Source organism: Melopsittacus undulatus, chromosome 10 (assembly GCF_012275295.1).
Source record: "Melopsittacus undulatus isolate bMelUnd1 chromosome 10, bMelUnd1.mat.Z, whole genome shotgun sequence".
Lineage (NCBI taxonomy): Eukaryota > Metazoa > Chordata > Aves > Psittaciformes > Psittaculidae > Melopsittacus > Melopsittacus undulatus.
The window spans coordinates 18,252,330-18,277,849 of NC_047536.1; the positions used below are offsets into that span (position 1 = coordinate 18,252,330).

Sequence of the window (25,520 nt, forward strand, 5' to 3'; positions counted from 1 at the left end):
GTGCACACTGTGTGCTGCAGCAATGTTCCTAGGTTGGGTTTTGACTGATCCGTGGGTTGGAAGAAGTGGCAGCACTCTCAGTTTGGGACACAGTGGAGTTCTACTCCAACCCATTTGATAAGCTTTAGGATCAAATCCCACAATTTGCACTCAGGGAAACCTCCCATGCAGCTTGGAAAGTTTCTCTCCTTCAAGAGAGAGGAGTAAACACCCAGCTGCCTGAGAGCACCAAAAGGGAAACTTGCTTGCATTCTGTTTCTTTCCCTGACAGACAGTTGCTTAGAATTTTTCTGGACTCCACTCATGAAAACCTAATCCAGCAGAGAGCAGTGATACTAAGCACAATTCCAGAGAAAAGAAGCGTTAGCAAAGAAGCTTGAAAAGGCCATTAAAGCAGCTGATATGCTTTCTCATATTCTTTTATCCTCTTCTCATTAATTACTAGGAACAACTGCAATTGCCACCACTTTCTGTCTCCAAAATTCCCTCAACCACTTATGCTAGTCCTGATCAAAAGCTAGTAAATCTAGTAGGCATAAGTTTTTTCTTCTCTGTCATGTAATGTCACCAAATCTTCCTGTCCTTATCATACTGTCAAACTATGTCACCAGATAAGGAAAGCAAATTCAAATTTGGGAAGCATCAGTGCTTCCTCCCTCATTTTCTTCCTGCATGAAAAATACCTGTGTTAATCCAGACTTTGGGAACAATTTTGAAGCCTGCCCTAATATCTGGTTGCTCTGGGTACTTTGCTGGGTATTTCACTCTGTTATAGCTATAAGAGCTTCAGGTGCTCTCCGCATAAAGCAGTAGACATGCTTTTACACTCTGTATGCCATGCTTTATTTTAAATGCCTTATCTATTGCATTTTAATGTAATGAGATGGGTACCGTGCATCTATCTGATGTCAGTTGATTGTAGAAAGAGCATTCAGTTGAACTTTAATTAGCATGTAACTGATAAGTCCAATTACTCTGTAATGATTTGGAAATTACATGAACTACATATTTTGTGATTGCGGCCTTATATAAAACACAAAACTTGTGAGGAAATTTTAGCTCTTTAATGAACCCTTAAAAAAAACTATTCTTCATTTAATCAGATATCAATTAGTTGGGAAAGGAAATTTTAAATTAACATGTATTAACAGTGTTAATTGGTAGCAGCCTTCCCAATGAGTCAACTGCAGCATGGAAACCCATTTCCACCACAGTGTGTAATGTAGCACAGAATGTGCAGTCCATACAATGCCTCTTATTGTGCTGAAACTTTGTAAGAATTTCAATTATTCTCTTATACTGGGGGTGGATCTGATACATAATTAATTCTGGTTTGTTTTAAAGGATGCCTACATAATTAGCAATGCATGGAATACATTATCTCCAGCATATTTTTAAAACCTTAGCAGTTCCCCTTTGAAACTAGCCCTTGCTCTTTAATTAACAGATAACATATTGCAATATTAAATTTGAGATGTTGCCATTTTGGCAGCATTTGAAGTGGTGTTGTTCATTATGGTTGCCATGGAGCATACTTCATTTAATTTATGATCATGTGTCCTTCTTGATGGAAGAACATCTTGGGGACAGCACCCACAATGTTACTTCAGAAGCGCTGGTTTATATTTAAATACGTGCTCTGGAAATCGGAGTGATGTGGGTATTTTTACTGCATGCCTCTGGTGTTGCTCTGTTATTTCCCAATGAATTGTGCAAAACATTTTTTGATCATTCTGGTATCAGAGGGGGAACTTTTGGGAAGGCCTTTGGAGCCTGGCCTTTAAAACCAGTTAATAAGGAAAAAAAGTTGTCTGAGAGAATTAAGGACACAAAGGTTAGGTGCTTTCAGGGAATTGTGAGCTGAACAAGTATGACCCATTAAACTATGCAGGGGTCCTAGCTAGACTTTTCATTCAAGTTAGATGCTAAATTGTCTGAAGTTAGAGATTGTTAATGATCACCAGCATGCTCAGAATTGTTCAAATATAAGTATAACCTGGGAGTAAGACAGCCTAATATGCCTCTCCTTAGATAAATTGATATGAAACATAAAAAAATGAAAAAAAAAAAAAAGATTGTTGAATTTTCTCATTAAAATAAAAAATAGTTAAAAAGCTTTAATTTCCTTCTGCTAGATTTCTCTTAGCCTTTTAATGTGACATATGACTCCAACTGTTTCTGGTTCATCAAAACACTATTAAAATACAACAATAACAAAAGTTCCTACATTTATGTATGGCAGAAGGAGGGAAGGAAAAGGTTACAGACCTATTGTTTCTCTCTTTATTCACAGCCAAAGGGTTTTTTATTCTCTGGATATATTTGGGTACCAGATGGCAGATTGATTTCGAAGTTGTCAAGCAGATTAACTGAAGTTAAGATCCTAAATCCGTTTGGGGGCCTGATGATCCTGCTTAGCAAAGATGCCAATGATCTCACGCAAAGTTGGGCATTTGGCATTTGAGAAAATAAAACAGGCTTATATGTCCAAATGTTAACTCAGTTTAAAAACTTCATTCTGGAAAAAAAAATGAATGTTAGATTCTTCTGAAATAAAGGAGGCAAAATATTGTGTGCTTAGCTGAAATGTTTTCCCTGGTTTTCTGTAGCACAGACTTGATCTGAATTCCAGGAATACCAAGTTTCTCCCTCTTTGCTTTTTTCTCTGAGCTTCATAGAGAAGGTTGCTCTTGTTAAGTGAACAGAGGGTGCAAAGCACAAGGTCCCAATCTAAATCAATTCATTCCCCTAGGCATAGCATGGGAATAAATAATCATTGAAGTATGGGAAGAGTGAAACAATTTGTACACTCAAAGTGCAAAAGACAAACTGCTTCCACCCATTGCCTTTACTGCAATTAGCACTGTTGATCTTGCCCCAGATTCATTTGTGACTGAGTGATCACAGCTGTTGAATAGTCTTGAATGCCTCAAGTAGCATAAGGCATTGGGCAATATTAATATGGTTGCTAGAAATGCCTAGAAAGCAAGGTAATTCCTGTTAGCTTTTTGGCTGCCTTTAATACAGCAGAATCATATCATGAAATCAGCTGGTGATGTTAAGAGTGTTCAGATGCTTTGCTGTTCTGCTGTCTAACCCTGGCCTGAATGGAGCAAAACTGATCAGAAAATGCTGCCTAATGGTTGTGTTAAGGCTCACTTTTGCTGGTAATAATTTACAGAGCTGGCATACAAGAGGCCGTGTTGAACATTAGGTCTACACAGACGGGATCCTGTAATAGTTTTATGTGATGATCTGATATTTGAGAGATACAAAACTGTTCTGTGTGGTTGCTTATTTTCAGTTATTTTCTGTTTCTTCAGTTAAATTTCCCAAGATGTTGAAACAAGGCAAAAAAAAAAAAAAAAAAAAGGAAAATGATCAGGTTGAATTAATTTTTTTCAAAGTTTATTTCCCATGAAACATAGGCATAGATATGTTGTAAACATTCCTTATTTCAGCACAGACTCTTTGACCAAAACCAACCAAACAAAACCTTTTGAAATGAACTTGTGCTGTGGGAACATTTTGTGGAGTGGCATAGATTTGTGTATGTATGAGTGTTTGTGTTCTACTCCAAAATGCTTGAGTCTGGTTGGCCTACAAAGGAACAAGACAGGGACTGAAGAGCCTAATGATGCTTTAAGATGTTTATGCCCTTCTCCAAGCCTTATATCAGTGTGACAATCTGAGAGGCTGAGTAAGAGACCTTGCTTCAGTTGCAGGTGGTGGGATTTGAGCATGGTTGTTAACTCAACCCACAGGGGTTTATTCTGACAAAGTCATGCCACCTCAAGGCAAAACTTGAAGTCTGGAGAAAGCATATTTTTTCCCTCCTTTTTGCTGCAAAACTCAAGGCAAAGTGGTGAGAGATATGTGAGTGTTCGTTTAATGAGCTGCAAACATGGCACAATGATTCAATATGAGCCAGAAATTAGTCAGGCTGAGTAGCAAACTGACACTTTCTTTTAAAAACACCACAAAAGCACACTGTAATTTTGTATAATTACTGATCAATTGGCATTGATTTATGCCTCTCATTTGCCATCAAAGGACCAACTAGAATTTAGTCTGACCACCAAACACCAACTGGATGCTTTCTAATAGGATGTACTAAATAATTATGTAAGATGCACCTGGACTTCAGGATCATGGAGACTTCTATCTTAAAAAATTGTAATGTAAGAGCATGAGTTTTAAAACAAACTCATACCTCCTGAAAATGCAGACGTTTTCTTCAATGGAGTAAATCTTGTCCTTCACTAACACACTGATTCATATTCACCCTGTTGCAAAGACAAAGGTCCAGATTAGTCCCACCTGGTTTTGACATTTGATTGGAGGGTCTCAGCTAAGACCCCTTTCATTTGCTAAATATAGAGGAGATGTCTTCACTGCTGGTCTAATGTGTTATGAATGTAAATCTATTCATCCTACACTGTCATCACAGACACTGAATTTCTTACTGCTTTATTGACTGGTAGCTGAATTAACACTACCTGGACTATATTTTATGTAAGAGGAGCATGAGACTCCTGCCCAGACAATGGTCAGTGTTGGCTCTTCCATCCGCATAGCTGGTACCTGGGTCTGTGGGCTCCATTGCTCAGCTGCTGCTGCAGGCTCCAGCTGCAGGTTCATATAGGGAGAGACTAACTGTCCTGGCCAAAACAAAAGCTCTGTCTGGCACTGTTGTGGCCAAAGAGGATATGAGTAATAAGTTCAGAGGCTGACCTTTCCGTAGTTTTGTGGAATAATTTAAATCAATGTTGCTGTGTGAGAAATCATAATTTCTGTCATCTGACACAATGTTCTGGGGAAAAAAAAATGCTTCTCTGAGGAGAATAAAATGTGAAATGGAAACAGCAAAAGCTTAGTTTTCCTTTCTGGTTGATAGTAAAAGGAGACCAAAACCTAACAGAGGTGACAGTATGATTTTAGGCACACCACCTGTATTTTCAAGTGTCGCTAGGCTCTGTGTGTGTGTGTGTGTGTGTGTGTGAGGATCTATACAGGCACAGGAGGTCTCTGTGTGCCACTGTACGCAAAACGGTATGTGAAGAAAATGCTTGCATGCACTTTTTCTCCCTTCCAGCTGAGATAGTGGAGTTTTTAATTGATTATTATGAGGGCAGGATTTAAATAAAAAAGCCAGCAACTCCACAGTTTGTGTTATTGATTTATGGTTTTATCATCTTCTCCAGGGCTTGGAAAATTAAATTTCTAAGGACAATCAAAGAAACAAAATGAGTAGCCAGGATCACTGCACAGTAAACGCATATCTAGTTACGGTGTAGGTCAAATAGGCTAATTAATAAAATGTCCTGAAAGACAAAAGCAACAGCTTATGATGCATATTTAGACCTGGAGACCAGGGTTTCTTGTTTGCAAAAACAGCACTTGTGGGATATTTTTGCTAAATGATGACGGAGGGGTAGGGTTAAGCCCAATGAACTTTCTTTCAAGGCGTATCGGAAGTTAGGCGAGGAGTGATTCATCATTCAGAAATCTTGGAATAGATTTACTAAATTTACAAATTCTGTGTTAATTCTGATTCTCTACTCCAGTCTTGACTGGCAACAGGTGTTTACTTTGTTCCCCTTTACTCCTTGGCTTCATAATTTTCCCATGAAACATACCTGGTTTTGTGCTGTGAGATCTTGAGTTGGTTTGGAAGATGATATTTGGAAGGGGATAGGTCAGTGCAGTAGTGAAGGAAAGAAAGAGCATATTTTTTGCTTTGTTTCATTTTCCACTGCTCATTTTCTGTAGTTACTCTAGCAAAGACTATTTACAGGCATATTTCCAGACAGAACAAAGTTTTGACGATTGCAGGTTATTTGGGCAAAGTAAACTTACATTTCTTTGGGAAGCTGGTTCTTTGCCCTCTTTCAAACACAAAGCCACAGAGAACTGTGACCTCGTTGGTCAATCAAGCAAAACAAATTGAATATGAAGTAATTATTGCTTGCCACAATGTGCTTGGGAATATGCTAACAACCGAGAACTATTTGCAAAGAATTAGTTCATTTAATTAAAGAGACAAAGATGAAATCAGATAAATTATTCCTTTTGCCCATGTCTAATAATAAATATCAATGGTTGGTTTCTTTTGGCTGTTGCACTGCTGATGCTTTCATTGATAAGTCTTGCCTCTTTGAGTAAGCAAACAAAGGCATGAAAAATAGTATTCTCACAGGATTTTTATTCTGCTTTTTTTCTATTTGGAAGTTGGGCTACCATCTCCTGTCTTGAACTTTAATGTTTTAAAAGAAATGAGAATTAACTAGTCTCAAGTGATTGGAGATCTAGCAGTGATGAGAACTGGGACTGCCCAATGTCCAGAGAAAGGGGATACACCAAGACTACAAAAAAATATGATGGAGGAGGATGAGTTGTTTTGCATATCTCCTTGGCCTAGGACAAAGTACCATGGAATAAAATAACATTGAGACATTCTAAAGAAGTAATCTGACTGGAAAGTTAATAAAATCTGGAGGGGATCATGATCATCTATAGTCCCCACCCTTGGAGGTTTTAAGAACAACCTAGGCATGACCTTCAGCCTGGGACATGTGGGATAGATAACATGACTTTTATCTGTGTTACTGCCATGCCTGTGATTCAGATACAAGTTGTGTGGGAAATTGAAAATTTAAATAGTGAAAATGTTAATTTTCACCCTTAATATCTAAGGACTGAAAGTCAACTGAGCATCATCTACTTAAAATTGGTATAAATGAAACAGAGTTGTTTGGGGGGAAGGAGGAGGTAGCTGCGCTGCTTTGTACATGCATTTTGAATAGAGCTTTCTCTGTTTTAGCAGTGTTACACATTTTCTATCCATAAGCCAAAGTATCTGCCTCAAAATCCCCTTGTTTAATGTATCTCATATGTAATGAGGGAAAGAGGCAAGTTGAGACAAAGATAAACGATGTTCATTCCTATACCAGGAACCACAGTCATCCATGTCCTGGAAATCAAAGCCATGAGTTTTTGTGTGGTGGGATCTGCCATTCTTTCCTCACTATAGACAAGCTACTTCATCAGTGGTTTTGAAAGGCTGTTTTCAGTCATGCCATGGCTTAACTCCATATATTGGGTGCTTCTGATGTACCACTAGTCTTAAGTGAATTTGCCCTTCTGCATAGTCCTTCTCATTTGGCAGTGCCCACCTTGACTTTTGGTTATTTTGAGGAGCCTCTCTCTTACTTCAGAGCCTCTTCTGTTACAGATGTACGTATGATTTCTCATGTACTTGAGGATGTCTCAGGAGCCGTTCTTGCTTATGCTGCAAGATAGCGACAAAAAGCTATAAAGTACCATAATATACCCGAGATAAGATTTTGAGACACCATGTTATCACACCCAGAACTAACTCCAGAGACCATTATATGCATTTATTATACAGTACTAAAGTATGAAAGACTCAATTAAAGTTTATTTGCTATAAAATTAACACTCTTTTCTTCTTCACTGTGCTGATTATGTTAAAACAGAACAATGAGGCAGCTGCAGTGGAACAGTATCAGAGAAATTTCTGTCAGCATTTACTATAGGCGAAATTATAAGGGTAAGTTTTCTCAGCCAGCTCAGCGAGCCAACTGGCTGCACGTGTTGCAAATGCTTTTTTATACTACCATGAACTGCAGAAAGAATACATGAAAATTTTCCTTCTTTTTGAAAAGTAATAGAATGGTGCAAACAGGAAAAATTGCCATATTCAGCTCTTGCATTGTGTTTCTCTTCCACAGCTTTCCAGGGCTCTGATCCAGTGAAGCTGCTCAGTGCTCGTACAACTTTAAGCACCTATGCAGTCCCTTTGAAGTTGCTGTGACACTCTTAAAAAGTGCAGACACTTCTTGCTTGAACTTGAATTTGATCTGAATGTTGGAATTTTCCTAAAAATTTACATTTTTTTTTTTACAATTAATTCAATTCATGACACTCTAGTACATAGGGAAAACTGAATGGGAATGATCACCTTTGAAAACCAGTCAATGAAAATCAATCATGGGGACTATGTTTCTCTTACAATTTTTTATAGTAGAAGAAAACTTCTTTAGACTGAGTTACTTTTTCAGGGTCCTTTATTGTAATTTCTCTAGAAGCTTTTTCGACCTACTCCTATTAGATTTTATATTTCATGAGAGTGAAAAACAGTATTTCAAATTACAAGTCTGTTGAAACCCTCATTTTTTTATCATAAGGCTTTAAAAAAAATAAAAATCCTTCAATCTATTTTTTTCCTCTATGATGGAGTTGGAATAAGAATAGTAATTTGGCAATGTAAATTTGCATAGAAATATGCTGCATAAGAACCCATCTATTACACAAGTTATTACTCAAGCGGATATGAAATGCCCCAGAGGTAAAGCAGAGTGATGGCAGAACAAAAAAGTGTGGGCTTAAGTTTGTTGACTTCATGTTTATTTTTATTTAATACGTCTCCAGGTGAATATTAACATTTTTTGCTGGATGTTCACTTCTGGCTCACTCGTACTGAAATAGGAAAAGTGGGTGCTCTGATTAATATTTGGCCTCGTTTAAATGCAGCTTTTCTATTCCTTGATGAAATGCGACTTCATGGGTTTCTTTAGGGGTGATTTGTTTTTCCTATTTTCCAATGACTCAGAAGGGATATTCCTACACCAAAAGCAATCACACATTGTAGGTAGCTACTGTAATTTTTCTTCCTTTATGACTGTGGACATGTACTACTTGCCTTACATGCAGATTCATTGAACATGATGTCAAAAGAGCAGAGTTCTATTCCCAGTTCTGGTTTTGGTTTATTGTTTTTTTTTTCTGGTTTTCATCCATATTTCTTCCTGACTAATGGCTGATAAATCTAGTTCACTATGAACTGTATTCAAGGTATGGAAAAAGCAAAGTGAGTTAAGGATTAATGAGAGAGAGCAGCAAAAGGTTCTTCTTCCAAAGCTTCCAAAGCCTGCTTCCACCATACTAAAATATGTTGAAAAGGATGTGTGCTCTCTGCTGGCTTGCTCAGCTTGTGCTTTCTAGCTAAAGATGACTTTTCCTTGAGTGGAGACAGGAGGGTTCTTTAAAACAAATAAGCAAACAAAAAAGATTAGCTTTCTGAGATTTGTTTTCCTCTTATGATGTAATATTTTGTTTGCTACAATGTAGTCAAACATTGAGGTATGGTTCTAAATGCTGTGCATCTTGCAGCTTTCAATTAAGTCAGATAATACACTTCTTGTTATCCTTACTCTTCTGAAGATGCACCAAGCTATAGAACTTTATTTTGAAGCTGAAAATGAAACTGAAATGTCTCATGATATCACAAGGGTTAACAAGGGCAATAATTACTATTCTGGTATCTTACTCTCAGTTAATGACAAATGAAAAACAAAAAAGAAGTCAAAATAGCTTATGTTTCTATACTGCAGACAATAATGACCATCACATGGGTTGTTATAATCATAATAGACTTGTAGTATTTTTCAGCTGAAATAGTTTAATTTTATTTTTTATTACTGACTAGTGTTGTTTTCTGCTTTAGAAATTAGCTCTGTAATTCTAAATATCTTTTTCTCTCATGTGTTATGGCCATATAAATAGGGTAATATTTTTCTCCCATTGCTTTTGTTTGGTTTTCTGACTCTTTCCATATTGATTTGTCCCAGTGCTCTGTGAAATTGATTGCATTTGTTTCTTTAGAAATGAGGCTTCTGGAATTCTGCATTATATTTACCTCTCAAGAAACAAATGACAACAAAGAAATGAGTTTCTTTTAAAATGAAACAAAAGCCTCATTTGATGAGAGTTAATTTAATGAAAGTATTTAATCTTCCCCTCCTCTCTATCCTGAAGCAAGAAGTTATGGCATTTCTTTATTTTAAGATCTCCTTGCCATGTTTATTCTGAGTCATTCTCAGTTTACTGACAGAAATGAATTTTTATTCTGTTAGGTCTGCTGAGATTATCCTGCTCTGTGACAAGGAGCTTTAGTCCTTTTTCCTGTTTGAGTATCATCAGCAGACTCAATGAAAGGTCTTGTTGTAATACATTCACTTAAATTTAGTACTGCTTGTCACCTGAATTCCTGTTCCTTTTTGCATGACCAGAAGAAATGGAGGGGAAGATGGCAATTGCTTGCATGTCAAGCCCACATTCTGCCAAATTTAATCCAAAGGATTTTGCTAATCCCCTGATCTGGCCTACCGAGGAATGCTGAGCCCATCGTCTCTATGTAGCCTGCAGAAGGTCTTAATGCAACATTGGTGTTAGGAAGCAAACCTTTCCTACCGCTCAGTAATGCTCCACAGGTCATACCTAGCAAAACTACAGCTGAGTAGCTCTGTCTGTGTTTATGGCAGTCTGCTCGAAAGCTTAACACCAGTGAGGGTTGGAGCCATTGGACTGGCACCCTGCCTATGGCTGGGGTTAAGCTCTGTGTGCTCAGATCAAGACAGGGAAGTGTAAACCAGCATGGCTTAGTGCTAGCATTGCTGGTGGGAGACTCTTTGAAGTGGAACAACCTCTACTTTTGCAGAGGAGATAGATAAAGTGTGGTATTGTCAGTTGTCTAATGTCAGCCTGGTGCCTTTTTGATGACAAACAGACCCATTCTCAATTCACTTGTGAGCTGTAGTCTATTGCAGCCAAGCAGACGCCTAATCCTAATGAGAAAAGGCAAGACAGCTGCAGCCCAGCTGTGTAAACCTTTCATCAGCATAGGGACTGAGATGTGGATATTTTTTTGTCCTACAGTCTAGTACCTGTGTTGGAAAGGTCTCCTTATGGCTCTTCTGCTTATATTCTGTGTCTGGAGCAGCTGCAATAGCTGAGGTCACTATATAAAGGCTATGCTTTGTTCACATCACTCTTAAATCCAGAAAAACTAGTTACCATCCAGATGGAAAATGCACAGAGCAGCCCTGAATTTCAACCACTTGTTCTCTTGTTCTAAACCTTCATCTTTACACAAGTGTGGCTGTGAGTATTAAGGTTGACCTCAGGTTCTGGAAATCCATGAGACCCTGTTCGCCTGACAGCAGGTTTTGTTTCTCATCTGATACTGCACACCCTATACCAGTGCAGGGTGCTGACAAATATTGAGCATGATGAGGAACAGTTTTGTAGCTATGCATTACAGTTCAATTTAGCTTCCAAATGACTGACACAGAAAAAGTTTGGATAAAATACATTTCATGGAAAGGTTTGCAGCTTTATATCGTGTGACATGAATTTTTTTCCCCCAGTATAACTGTATTAGGCCCTTTAAATACTGAGAGAGGGGGTGGGAAGAGGTAGGAGTGAGAGAGGAGAAACTCTAATTCCCTGTGTCAACTATTTGTTTAGAGACCTGAAGGTTGAACTGGAAACTAAATCACCTTTCAGTATAAAACATATCTTATAGAGGATGTAAGAAATTCCATGGAAGAAAAATGGCCACAGATCAGGCGATTCTTTCTCTTTCTCCCACTTCCTGTCATGTTTTTATAGCTATTATTGAACAAAATCTGTGTCACAACAGATTAATCTCTTGAATGGTGCTTCCTAGAGTAGGAAAAATCCTTGGGGCCCTACATGAGTGTGATCAACAAGGTGTTACAACATGCTCATGGATGGCTGCTAGGAATGGAGCAGAAGCAGGGGCTGCTTTGAAAGCACTTTGTGCGAGAAGGCACTTTCCAGGAAATCACTGAACAGAGCAGGAAGAGGCTCAAGGTGAGAGACAGCTTCCACGTGGTGTGGTCAGTCCCAGAGGGCTCAGCTGGGGATGGCATCCAGAAGCAGTTTTAAACACCCTGAAATATCTTAGCCCTTTCTGGTCTGCTCCATTGCTTAGACTCAGACTCCAGTTACAGACTCAAAATACTGGGGGAAATATCAAAGACTTTGTCAACTTTTGCTGTTTGTTATTAGTGATTGGCATGCTCGCTTTGCAGTGCTTGTGACTCCCACCATGGCCTGTTTCAGATAATAAAGAAGAGCCCCAAAACACCTGGTTAAAGAAAATATTAATCTGTGTGTAGGAAGAGTTTTGTAGTTCTCTGTCCTGATGAGCAAATCATGGCATTTGGAGTATAAAAAAATGGGCTCAACCTCTTGATGTCAAGCAATGAAATTATGGCTAGTGCTTCAGAATCTATCAAAAATCTGTATTAATGAATAAAAACAAGTCACCAAGAAATTTTTTCAGTGCAATGTTATTGACATGAGAGTTCAGAAGCATGCCCTCTTGGGCCATTGCTATCTCAATATGTAAATCCTTCATGATTCCATATCTATCAAGCCTGTGTGTTATTTGGACAGTTGTAATAGCTCTATTGTTCCAATGAAAACATGCTCCAAACATTTCTTTATGCAGAGGAGTCTCCGGATGTTTCTCCCAGGAGTTGGTCTTACATGTGTGTGTGAATTCATCTATGGATTCAGTTAATTCTTCCCTTTCTCTTTCTCTATATTTACAAAATGCAAGTTAGATTATTTGTGCATGCACTTCAACATGTCATTACTGTGTTTTTCCCTTTCAAACTCTTCCAGTGTTCTTGCAGAATTCCTGAAAAAAAGAAATATATATTTCTATGCTGTCCTGTCTGCATCAGAGTGTCTTAAAAAACCCTGTGATTTACAAATTCTAAAGCCCAATAACTTATCTTTACTGGTTTTATCTCTGTTGGTGTCTGCTTATCTCAGCTGCCATTCTGTTTCTTCAGGAAGAAAAGTATTTTGTCTTCTAAATCAATAATTGAACATTTGATGGAATTTTTTGCATTCTATATTCCTCTGCTGTCACTACATTCTCCCTTTTCTTGTTTTCTCCCTTACTCGTGTAATCTCAGTGTCACTATTCTTCTCACAGCCCCATCCCAAAGGTAGACATGACTTCAGAAGACTTCTGGATGACTTCAGAAGAGATGTTGATAAATAATACCACTGTGTAAACAGAGCTGAACTTTGGTCTGTTCTTTCCTCTTTGCAGCCTTCCAACTAGACAAGCAGAGAAGACTGCATGTTCATCCACCCCAGGCTATCCTTTCCTTACTGAAAGCTTTTCTCCAAAGGTTACTCAGAAGGGGAGAGAAGCAAAAGTATATTTGTAAATGAAGAGCAGGCAAATTAAAAGGATAAACATCAGAGGATGTTCATCATGGGTGAACTGCAGACCAGTGAGCAAGAGAGAGATAACTTCTTATGCACTAAGAAAATCCCTGTAATGCCCATAAATATTTTGTCTGGCAAGAAAATATCATGAACAAGTGCTGGGGATTTAAATGCAAAACGACTCAGTGCTCAGTCCCCTTCTTTCAACCCATGGTTGTTCCATTTTCACTACAGAGCTGACAGCAATGTTTTACAGGATTTAATGTGGCCAGATATTTAGCGCCTGAGCTTTCCACCTAGTTTGAGAGTCTCAGAAATTGGAAACAATGCATTTACCATCCCAAGTCACCCAAGTGTTGAGGCTGAAGAAATAAATTGGGTTGGAATATTTCCTTTTGGTGTTAAGGAATATATGTGTAATTCTTGACTGTCAGGGCCAGATACTCACACAATGGGTCAAGAGGTGCAGTTAGTGGCCTGCAGTTGAATGAGGCAGATTCATGATCAAAGGACATTCAAGAACTGATGGTGCTGATGGTACTTTATTGAGCTGTGGTTGTACTGGATTCTTTACAGCACAAAGTTGTACCAATACAGCTGGAAAATGCAACCTCAGGGATGTTTTCAGCCTGGTTCCCTCCTCCTAATTGCTATCCAAAAACAAACAAGCAAAAACCCTAAATCAATTTCCTATTTATTTATCTTCTCCTGCTCCTGACTTTGAGCTAGGCTAAAAGTTTTCCAAGCACTTCAAAGTGCAGAGATCTGTAATATTTACTGAAATCAGCATTTCTGAAAAAGAATTTTGCATTTCCTCTTTGCTCAATGATGTCATACCGTGTGATAACTGCCTTGTCTGGGTCAGCTTTGATTTATTTTCTATAAAGCAACTGAGATTTATTGTTCCTGACTCTCCTTTTTATGTGTTTATTCTATGGTGTGACTGATCTTTCTACAAACAAAGCTTTTGCTCATATTTCCAGGGTATTTTTCTCCATTCTATATTCAAGAAGAATGCAGGAAATGGGCCAATTTGGAAGCCGCATCTTTCTAAAAGCTGATAATCTTTTTTAAAGCCCTAAAGTATAGAATTCCCCCAGATGATCTTGTAGAAACCAATTCTTCATTATGTTATGACGCATGTATGTGCAGACACTCATTCAGCTATTATTAGTGCCTGTGCTGAAGTAATGTCCTTTCTCAAAAGAATAGAAATCATGGGGGGAAAAAACCCTGCAGACAAACACCAGCAAAATTTGCTCTCTGAACTATTTAAGCCACTTCTGCAGGAAGAAGTACAACCCAAGAAACGATGTTCACAAACTAGTTTCTCCCTAGCAATGGCAAACACACACTGCTTTTGAAAGGTGGTAAGAATACCAGGTTAGGACTTCGACTGCAAACATACTCTATGATCCCAGCCTGGTCTGCTAAGGGTAATGGTAGGGGCTTGGTACTTCAAGGCTTGGAAAGTTTCAATTTAGTATTCAAGACTCTTTATTGAAACATCACAAAACAGTAAAGTTTTGCTCCACTTTCCAAAAGAGAGGATGGTTACTGTTTTCTTCACTTAAGCCACATTTTCTGCCAAGGGTAGCTATTAGTTTCTGTTTCGGTGCTGCAGAAGACATGAAAGGAAGGAATCTTTGCTCTGTAGAGCTAATAAAAAAATGGATATGAAAAAGGAAGTCAGAAGGGCAAGCAGTGTTAGCTCTACTTTATAGACAGGAAATGGAGACCAGAGAATGAATGTTAAGTTTTTCCAGAGAAAAATGATGATGCCAACTGCGAGTCAATGTACCAGAGTTTCTGTCGCTAGATACAGGGAGAGAAAGACGAGGATATTAAATTCAGCAGCGGTATAACCAGAATGACTTTGAAATAAACAGGAGCCTTTGGATCAACTTGGAAGAATCTAGATTTCTTTCTAGTGATTTAGTTAGTGACTGGGGCTAAGGATGTTACTTTCTCATGTGGCTTTTACAACTCTGACTTCAAACCCTGCCCAGATGGCTCCACCATGTCAAAATCCATCAGGCATTTCTGTTTTCGTCACTTGCGAACAGGGGATCTGAGCACATGGTACTGTCAGAATAAAAGTGAAAGCAAACGTTATGCACAGAAATCTCTTCCTTCATTTATGTTTTCTTTTTTTCCTTCTCTCTTATTTTCTTTTTTAATGACTTCAGGTATCAGTCTCACAGGGTGTCATGTGGGTGGCTCAGAAGTGACCATACATTTAAAACTTTTCTTTAAAACAGCTGGAATCCATTGAAAGCCCCCATTTGTATCCAGGGCATTTCAGCATTGAGCAGCGTGAAAGTAAGAGATCAATAATCACATTCAAGACCCAACTTCTTGCTTGCCAGGCTAACATACACCAGCTCAGCTCTAACATTGAATTCAGTTCTCCCTGATTTGTCCTTCTAGTATCCACCTTCTTCCCTTTCACCTAGCTATCCTCTAAGGCTATTTGCCAATTCAGTTATGATAACCTTCTTTTACGTCTTTGCAGTTTTTTCACACATCTACCTTTCTCCACCTTGATCTCTCATTTAGGAATTACTATTGAAAGGCCCCATGTTCACAGTTATCTTTGTATAGCCTTTATTTTACTGCCACACTCAATCAACAATGGCTTTACAAACTTGCTCCACTCCTTCAGTAACAGATTTATATCAGCAGGAAGGAAAGTACTGTTTAACCAGCAAATGTGTACCATGAGGAAGAAAGATAGTAGATCTGTGGTGAAATGTGTCATAAGCTGACAGTATGGCAAAAGTAGTTATTGTTTCCTAAAAGAAAATTGTGAAAATGGTAACTAGGAGGAGCTTCTTATTTCTGTGGTCTTCTTCAATGTTTTCACAGCTCAGGTAATGCCTTGCATAAGCATTATCATCATTAACTCAACTCCCACTCCTGCTCTGTTCTGCCTTTTATCTATCCCCAGCCTTTAACATTACTATCAAGTCTCCACGGCTGTCTAAAAATATTTGAAGTGCATTTCAGGTTCTTTTGTTCTTGTTTTAAAACCAATTAAATATTTCCCAAAAATTAGCTCTTGGAGTTACTGATGCCTCTTCCAAAAACAAAGCAGTAGCCAACATTACCTCCTATTCATTAATGCTCCAAGATGGGAGAAATAGAGGAGGCATGTAGCCAAAACTCAGAGCTGCACAAAGGGGATAGGTTGTGGGAGGATGGAAGGAGAAAGAAGAACTGAATATGGAATGGTTGCCAAGAAACAATGAATGCAGCAATGGCACTAAGGGTCCAAGGCGAGATACCCTTCTGTGTGACCCTGTGCCAAGTCAGGGAGAAATAATGTGAGGATGTGTTGATGTTTGATTTGCTGCTGGTTTTGTGTCATGCTGAATCTGGCAGTCACAGTTTCTGCTGTGTATCACAAAACTCCTGTGGTGAGAAACCACATAAAAAACAATACGGAGGAGAAAAACATTGGCACAAGAATTTCAGGGCTGTCAGTCCCTGAAATGAAATCTTGCTTTAGGTATAGTATCAAATCCCTCTAGTCTACCCCTACTTTCACCTTATTATGACTGAATCTCATTTTCTAGAGATTCCAATTGCACAGACATAAAAAAAGCTTTTTAATACTGCCATATGAATAGGAAAGTTCTGGTTTTGCAGCATATCATGCTTAAAATGGCTCTTCCTTTATGCATGTGTGAATTTATAAATCAAGCTTAGGCCAAAAGATACTATGGAGCATTTGTTAAAAATTGGAACAAGGTCTTTGTGGATCCAGGCTTATGCCAGGGTTGGAGTTTCAAGGGTTTGAGGTACTGAAATCATTGGATCATGTTTTATGCCTGAACTTGTAGAATCTGAAGAATTATTTGGAGGTTTGAACCGCCTTACTCCTATGTGCAGACTGAGACCCAGGGTGCAAAACTGGTGGCATTTGTAGCTGTTTCACAGGGTTCTCAAAAATAACATTGAATTGTGCAGCTTTTCAATCTTCTTCCAAAAGCAGGCTAGCTAGGGGATGCAGGGAATAATTCTGACATGACTTGAAAATCTGTAAGGCACCCAGAGAGAAACTGTCACCCCTTTATGGGGAACAAAGGTGCTCTATGACTTTCAGAATAGACCAAATCCTGGAGAAGTTAGCAAAGAACTGAATGATTTTTCCTATGCTGTTTGTTTCCCCCTTTCCTTTGTAAGTTTTGAGTTGGTACAAAGTGCTGGTATAGGAGAAAAGGACAGGAGTTGTAATGCAGTTTGAAGGTTAAACATCAAGTACCTTTGAAGGAACAGAAACAGGGTTTTGGGTTTTTTTTTGGGGGGGGGAGAGGTGGTGGTGGTCTCCTGAGATTTGTGAACAAGGTTTTACCTTCCAACACAAAAGTAAATGGAATCCTCATCCAGACTTCCCTTGGCCTGTTCTCCTGATGAGCACTGATCCCTTCAAGCTTTATTCTTATTTTCCAGCAATCTTCAAATTTGATGTTGAATCTTAACCCACAAAAGGCAGAAAACTTCAGATATTTTCAAGACAGACAGTACTATTAGGGGGTAGCCAGAATTTCATGCTGTTCTTCTCACACCCTCCTGAGCGTCCAATAACTGAATTTTGCAAGTAATTACCAGAGTGTTCTAGAGTGAAATTTCCATCAGTCAAAATAAGGCTTTTGTTTTCTTGCAGTGAAATGGGAAATTCACTTGCTCTGAGCAAACTGAACATATGTTTATCCCATGTGAAAATCTGCCATTAGCGCCCACAAGCTTCTAGTTTACACAACATCTATTTTCTTCTGCAGTGGGTAATGAAAGAAGTGTCAGAGCCACCCAGGCTCCTCTACAGTCTCACACACCATTATTTCAAGGACCTTGGAGCAAAGGCCACGGTACCCATGTATGATGACAGATTTCTGATGTTGTGCACAAAAAAATAAGTTAATCTTGTATGTATATTTAAAAATAGGCTTTAAATCCTTCCAAAAAGCCACAAATAACACAGAAGGGGTGAGGTTCTTTTTTTTTTTTTTTTTTGTTCTGGTCTGTTTATCGTTAAGGAAAGGAAAATTTGTTGGATTTCGTAGCTGATTTTTTTATAGTAGTTTTTAATGAAAAAACCTGCCATAAGCCATGCAAGTGAAGATAAACTTCTTGTCCTTCTTCTTTTGTGAAGCCATCAGAAAAGTGTCTCTTTCCTAATTAAAATGTTGTACTCATCCCTGCTCAGCATCCTCAACATTTCAGAGCTGGAGATACACAGCTGATTCCCAACTTCATTTGCCTGTACCAATCCAAGGGGGAAGAGCATTCCCACTGTATTTGAAGCAAGATTGCTCTCAGGGCACACACACCAAGTAGAAAATCCTTTGGCATTTCAAAACAGTATAGAGCAGCCAAGTATTTGATGAATTGGTATTAGGAACTAGTAGCAGTGCAACAGGCTGATGCCACTGTGTACAGCCTCTGAAGTCTTCTTACATGCCAGCATCAGGTTTTTAAAGCTTCTTCTTACACAATAGAACAAAGTCCTTCAGGCTTTTCACTCAGCAGTCCATTGTAAGCTAATAGAAAATAAAGTAATGGGAAGCTCTGCAGTGGAAGTGCTTAGTCTCATAGACAGGGCTGGATTCAGGCAGCTGTCGGGTTAAAGACAGTATTTCCTACAAGGAAACTTTCATAAAGGTGTCAGATGGGGATCACTGAACAACCTTTCACATCCAAGAGACTGCTGCTAAAATGCCACTATTCTTGTTATGCTCAATACTCAGGAGGTGAAGACCCAAAGTTGCTATTACACCAATTGTTTTACTTATGCTCTTAGATGCTCCAAGATCATGTTTGCAGTGATGGGTCCCTGATTTTATCACAATTAATGCATCTTAATGCATCACTGTGTAAAACAGGAATATTATTTTAGATCAGTAGCTTTAACGTAAAGCAAGGGGAAAGCACTTCTAACCCATGTGAATTTGAAAGACTTAAAATCTAGGAACACAATCTAAGTATCCAAATGTTCTAAGGTGGTGGGTTCTGAGGGCAAGCGAAGAATGGTTTTCCTAGAACAAGCTAAAACTGAATGGAACTAAGGTCTGGGGAAAAATCAAAGACAATTAACTAAATTCCTTTGGAAGTCAGGTAGAACAGCTGGGTTTGAAATTTGGCTGCAATTTCTAGTATGTAGCACATGTTATTCCATGTGATTCAGCAGCATTTGTAGCATAAAGATTTTAAAATTGACAGAACTGGAAGGAGGGGATGTGAAAAAAGATTGGATTTGGTTTTTTTCTTTTTTTTTTATCAAGTTATTTATTTTGATCTCGAAATCTCAGCTATTCTTTTTAGAGAGGCGTTTTCAGAAGGGAAGAGCAACCCCTTTCCAGCTAGTATTGCATTGTTCCTAACTGCTAATTATTAGAAGGGAGCCTGATAGACACATCTATAATACCTACTTGATAGCATTTCAGCAGAACTTTATTCCTCTTCTCATCACATACACTCACACACATACACAATGCCACATTGACAGCCATGTGTCAGAAATGCCTGTGAGGAAAGAGATGGCAAAGAAAGATATTCCAGGCTTCCATGTTGCCACCCTCCCGATGAGTAATTCAGGCAGTTTGGAACCTCCTCGTGGTCCTCTCAATCACCCCACCCCTCCATTCTCAGCAGAAAGCACATTTTATCTCCTTCAGGAGTCACACCAGCCTCTCATACCTAAATGGTACATGAAGTTAGCTTAATTGGCTGAGAAAACATACACAGAATGAGGGGAGGTGAGGGAAAAGAAAGGCTTGCTTGTCAGAAGTGTCTTCTTGTCACACTAAAAATGATAGAAATGGAGAAAAGAAGGATCCATGTTCTAAATGAAAACAAAATGTTTGCCTCAAGTGACTAGCAGTAACTTGGTGGGATGGGGGAAGAAAAGAGTGTCAGGGGAAGGGGGGGGGAGGAAGACACAAAGTCCCAGTTGGTGTGTGATGGCTGTCACCACTGCAAGCAGGAATCTGGCAGACATCCTCAGCCTTACACCACTGGAACAAGTAACCCTCCTCTACCACTCAGAGCAGGGACCAAATGAAGCCCTGGGGGTGCAGGGTCCTGCACAGGGGAGTGCTCTGAAAAGGAGGGATGAAGATGTACGACAGCCTAAGAACTGATCCTGATCTCCAGCACCAGCCACCCATCTTTTGGTGAACTGGCCCCTGGATAAACTATCCATCTGTATAGCCTGATCACTGCATCTCTTGTGGCAGCAGCTGTATCCTGGCAGTGTTTCTTGCTACTTGTCATGGTTGGCTGTAGTAGAACCCTTACAGAAGTCTCTCCCTGCTTTTTCTCTTCTTTTACGAATACTGTGAATACTGCCAGAAGAGCTCTGCTCTCCTTGAAGCTGATTTGAAGATGTCTAATTCCTGCTTCAAAACATCTGTTCGCAGTCATTGGAATTATTTGATGGGCTTCTTGCTCTCAGTCCAAACTCTTCAGTACCATTAGAATTCAGTTGCTGCTTCTCAGTAGGAATTCAGCAGCCTGACACATTCCTAAAGTTTTGGAGTACTTTTTTTCTTACTTTTCTTTTTTCTTCCCCTCCCTCCACCCATAAACCTTTCCTATCACTGTATTCTTCATGTGCTGGGGCCTCCCTTGTGTTGCCAACTTGCTTATTCCTTGTTCCTCTGCTTTTTGCCCATGCTATTTTCCTTTTAGTGTCCACAAGGAACCCATAGCATTACTGTTTTAATTTCTTCTTCTTATGTTCTAATTTCTTATATGCTTTACATATACAGATTGATTTTGGTATAACCCACTGCAAGGACTATTTTGGTCACTGGTTTTCAAGAGGGAATTAAACACCCATGGTAAATCTAAGATTTCCCACAGGGGAATTCTGAGCTCTTTTTGCTAGTTGCAGTGCTGAAACTCTATAGAAAGATATTGTCTCATTGTTTTGACTGAAGATCCTATGCAATAATCAAGAGTATTTTTATATATGTAAGCTAATTTTTCTCGTAGCCTGCATACCATACACTTGGTGTGAAAAGATAAATAAAAAAAAATAGAATCTTCACTTCATGCCAAATATTTCCTGCTGAAATGCAACAGAAGAAGCAAAATTACTTCTTTCACTCAGCTTTGCTGCCAATTTTGCTTCCTACATAAGGACCAGGTGCTGACTTCCTAGGCAATAACATCCAATAATGTCAAGTAACAGGAGCTAGGTATTGGAGAGGAAAAATAAAACAAAAGGCCTTCCACAGAGATTGACAAAGATAGGCTGAGAGTAGTAAGTGAAAAAGATGCACCTTTGGCAATTCTCAAAAACAGGTTAAATGTTTCATATTAGTTTCATCAGAGTTTGTTGGGAAAGAAGGAGAAATTACTGGTCTCACACTCCCCTTTTTTACACCTGAAAGATAAATGAGTCACAATGGCAGGAGGATGAGAAACTACTTTCTCCCAGGATGTAAGATCAAGGTGAAGAGCTGTAGTCATGGGGGTATTCTTTAGCCATCCATAGGATACTTCCTTGCTCTCATATCCAACCTCAGTAGCCTGGCACAGACATACACAGAGTATTCACACCTCCCATTGTACCACTTGCTGGGGTGCGTTGCAGAATCACCTCTTTCATTGAGCTTTGCCAGTGATACCGCTTGCCAAGTTTCAGGATGCCTCTTTGTTCTTTCCCATTGCTGTAACATCTCACAAGGAGATTTGTTGCTTCAAAAGAAGAGGCAAATAAGCAAGCAGTGTTTGCAGACTGAGATGGCATGTTAAACCATCTTTGGAACAGATTTCTCCCTGTGCTTTTTGCTGACCATTTGTTTCAGTTGGAGCATGAAAGGACCAAGCATGTCCAATACGACTTTCCTATGCTAAATACCACCTGCCACACAAACAAAGATAATCATCAGTCACTTTTCTTCTGAGATAGTAAATTTTCACAAAGAAATGCTGGCACACACCCACACTACTCCCCCCCACTGCATTCCCTGCCCATCCAGACTGCAGTGTGATGAGGAGCAGGAGCAACTCAGAAAATCCATCTATCTCAATCGTATTTCAAATCTAAATCTTAGCCTACAAATAAGTGACTTACCCCTGGCACCTGCAGAGTAATTGGTCTCAATTTCAGATCACTTTCAGTAGTAATACATGTACTAAAGGGCAGTAGGTATAAATAAATCAGGATGGAAGATATTATTAAAGATGTTATTAGAAAGACAAAGGTAGATTAAGTGGACGGGAGGAAATAAATACCAGCCCAGCCACTCCAGCATAAACAAAATAGAGTAAAATTAGAGCTGGCTGTAGGCAGAGCTTTGAATGACTGAAGAGTGCATTTGCAGCCTGCTGAGCAAAGGCAATTCTGCCCCCACAATGACGCATAGAAGATTTGGATGAATTTTGGTCCAAACAGGTAGTACAGCTGCAGCTTGTGGCTGATAGCTTGGTAGGAAGGCAAACTGGAGGACTGATGCAGACCTGAGTATACTACACCTGCTGGGTAACAGAGATATAAATGCTAGAAATGGAGCAGACAAAATGCATTTCTTAAGCAGCACACAGCTTCTGAACAGTTTTAGCACAGCTTCCACAACAGAGGGTGTGATATGAAGCTGTTGTGAGGACCAAGACAATAATCAATTTTCTGTGTCTTTCAGGTTCAAATGGAAGTGGTAGGATTGTTAGAGGAGGCTCCAGAAACATCTCTCAGGGTGAAGTAGCTTGGGTCTGTCCTTCTTTAGTCATGGTCAGGGTGACATTTTCAAGGTGCCTCCTGGCTTAATGTTTCTGTGATGGGACAGAGCTACCAGATACACTGAAACCTTCCCTGCTGAAGGAAGGTAGGCACCATGGCCTATGGAGGTTGCCATTAAGTTATGGGACCCTGGAACACACGTGCCTGATCATCACTCTGCCATCAAACCCTGGAAGATTGTTGTCATCTCCTGCATACAGACTGCTCTGGGGCTTCCTGTCACTTTGGTTCTCCCAGGCTTGCAGGACAGTTCACTCAGCTGGAGCCCCGGCAGTACCAGTAAGTGAGTAATGCATTTTCTTCAGCTTTTATTAGCATTGCTTTTTATGATTAAGGTAAAACCACAAATCTGTTCAGAGCCTCATTGTCTTTGCAGTTGTAAAGATACATAAGTCCGTTATTCAATAGTTTTATTCCATTTTAAGATTTGTGGAAATAGACACCCTTATGGTCAATGCCACTTGACTGAAGATTTCTCTTCCCTTAAACAACCAGATTTCTTTAAAATATATTTGTTTGACATGCCAGAAGATTTCCTTTATGAAGAACAGAGAAATGGGAATAAATGTTACAATGCGAGTAAATATATATAGTGATATGACAGAAGGAAAAGGCATTTAACTGACATAAAGGTTTCCTCTGTTCAGGAAGAATGGTGCTGCCCAGTACCTGGAAAATGTTGCCTATAATTTAAAGTGATTTTTGGGGGGGGGTTTATTGTTTTTTTTTTTTTTTTTTTAACAAAAAAAAATCTATCTTTTCTTTAAAGCCACTTGCCACAGAAATACGTTTTGGACAGCAGTTTGTACCATATGGGTCAGTTGCTAAAAATATGTATTTTAAAGGTGAACTTTCCTTTTGGTTTTATACAGTTGCTCAACCAATCACAGCAAATGTTAACCGTAAAGTACTCAGCCCCACGTAACCCAGACAGCTCAGTGCTTTGTGAAGCAAAAGGAAGAAAAATCCTCAGGTTCATGGCAACAAAACTTTTCTAACCTACTCTACATATTCTTCTTAGGACATGGGCATTGTTCCATGTCTTACTGACCTTTAAAATCTGTAGGGAGTACAAAAGGAAGTAGAGAGATGACTGACATTGTGACCAGTGTTTCCTGCTCCATCACCTCTTTCCTTTGCTTTTATGTCCCTGTCAGAAATAGTGTGGCAAAGCACTTACTAAATGTTATTTTATTAAGATTTATAAGTATTTTCTAAAAGCTGAATTAATCAGAGCTTCAAGGATGTATCTACCTTCAGGGGAAATGAACACATGGGAGGGTAATGGAAGCCACCTTTGGTTATCTCAGTAGTTTCTTCTATGTCAGCATTACTCAGACAGGTATTTTACATCACAACAAATGAGGTGTCAACTTGGGATTTTTTTAAAGTATAAAATGGATTTTTATACTTTGCATTTCTAATTGTAAATATGCTTTTATTTGCATCTTACCTCTATTGTTTTTTGACAAACTTCATAGATTTCATGGACTATTCTCAGTAATGGTCTTGATCTGTTAATTTCCAATATGATCTATGGTTTCCTAGGTGGAAGTCAGGAAATAGCACAAATAGAGTCAAATCCAGATCAAGGAAATATGGTTGATGGGTGTGGTGTTGCCTTCAGGCATTCAGAAGGTTATTTCTAGTGCTTTTGCTCCATGAGTCCCTAGGAAGGGACTTGTATACAGCAATAGCTGTGCATGAAACTGCAGGACTGGTTTTAGGCGTGTGATTTCAGGCTCCTTGTGGGCACAGCATTTGCAGAAGGTTGTTACTGAGCCAGCTTTTGTTTAATCTGGCACAAATCAGGCCAGGCATAAACCAGGTTTACAGGCATAAACCAAAAGAAAAGTAGGCAGGGTAGGGCTCCAAATGAGCCTGGGTCACAGGCTAATAGCGCATAAGGAAATTGTTATAGTGCTGCTAAAAATCCATTATACACAGTCATGCACAGAAGCAGTTGGATTTACATGCAGGTGCAGTCTCTGTCAGGAATATCTAAGTGCTCTCTGTGCATGGGCTAAGAAACCCTTACAGAACTACTGGATGTGAGAGAAAATAGCTCTTGTTCATTCAATCTCTTTTTTAACCACTTCTATTAATCTTGTATTTATTCTCAAAGCTCCAACCTTCCCTCATATATAGTGAAGACCAGCAGAAGGGTAAATAGGTTCATACAACATTCATATCCAGTGAAATATTCATATTAACCTATCTATGAACTTATTTATCTAAGTTAAGTAAATAGATAGATTTTTCAGGGAGGAGAAAAAAAAAGAGCATAAAAACATCTAGACAGCTGAGTTCAGGAATGAGTCACCTACGGTCCTTTTTAAACTACTAGGAAGAAAAGAGCTGCAAATAGAAGATTCCTATCTTCTGATTGTAAAGGCTCCCTAGCAAAGGGGGGAGGTAACTGAAGATGATAAACTCAGTCATGCTTAGCAAATAGTTTGAAATTTGTGTGGAGCTATGTAATTATGACATTTAGAGCTAAAATCAGCATATGGACTTTGAAAGCATAGACTTACAGACTTGGGCATCAGACATTTATCCTGAGAGAATTAGCCTTATTCTATTAGTGTTATTGTTATTATTTGGAGTAGTGAGTTGAAATGTTCACAAACTGCCATGCAAGTGGAACATTTGAGATGCCTGCAGTGTTTCTGAGGATAAATGAGGAGGGGGA

The 25,520-nt window shown here is 39.0% G+C and overlaps 1 long non-coding RNA gene across 2 annotated transcripts in view; it reads left to right on the forward strand.

The window, feature by feature from the left end:
* LOC115946237 (uncharacterized) overlaps positions 1-25,520 on the forward strand; it is a 52,664-nt gene that overhangs the window by 16,792 nt on the left and 10,352 nt on the right. The window contains exon 2 of one of the 2 annotated variants that reach the window (XR_004080329.2): positions 22,731-23,111. This is a non-coding gene — a long non-coding RNA (uncharacterized lncRNA). The remainder of the gene's footprint in view (positions 1-22,730; positions 23,112-25,520) is intronic. The other variant, XR_004550112.1, reaches the window with a different exon arrangement.